The sequence below is a fragment of the Lineus longissimus genome, chromosome 2 (assembly GCF_910592395.1).
Source record: "Lineus longissimus chromosome 2, tnLinLong1.2, whole genome shotgun sequence".
Lineage (NCBI taxonomy): Eukaryota > Metazoa > Nemertea > Pilidiophora > Heteronemertea > Lineidae > Lineus > Lineus longissimus.
The window spans coordinates 25,336,658-25,337,448 of record NC_088309.1 but is presented as its reverse complement, the minus strand read 5'-3'; positions in this window follow the sequence as shown (position 1 = coordinate 25,337,448).

The following is a 791-nucleotide window of genomic DNA, read 5'->3' as shown; positions in this document are numbered from 1 at the left end:
CAGAGATTACCGCTCAATTCCAATCATATACAACCAATGCTATTGAAATACGTCGCAAAGTATGTTGTTAAGTGCACAATTTGACATTTTCAATAGCGAGCTGAATTATAGTGATATATACATTAAGAGTAGCACTAGTTTGATATTCTAAGAAAATATCATACATTCTGTGAACTGTGTCCGTCGACCTGTTTTTAGTATAGTAATGACCTTCGTTCAGCATGTCGATCCGCCGTCGTTCTGCGTATATCCGTCCTTCACCACCGATAACTCACCCCTGATCGGCCGTCAGAAGGCCTATTACTTTATCGGTAGTCTCCCTGCATTCCCCTCCTTTCCCACGCGTCCTCTGTCTTCAATTATGATGGCTTTCAGTGCGTGTCTCCTGAGACAACCACGAGTGAGTGTAAGGTGTTCAATGAGTAACGGTTCCAGGGATGTTGACCTGACCCAAATCCACAGTGCATGCATGTTGTATAGAAGGGTAACCTGATCCGGAGGTTGGCACTATCAATTCAGGCCGTCATTTAATTATTTTTTGTCGAGCAATTTGATTGGCCACCCGTTTTTGATGGTGCGTCCGACAGATCACCTTTAGGACGATATTCACCGCCGATAAGTCGGCACGTCTATCAGGCTCATCTGACGCCTTCTTAATAAAACTCGAACAAGAGTGCGCATCGGCACAAATCACAAAAATGAAGAACATAACAAGCCTGCTCTTATAACAGAGCCTCAGACAGAAATGTGTTTGTAACCAAAGGTAGCTAATTAATTCCAGATATAATCTA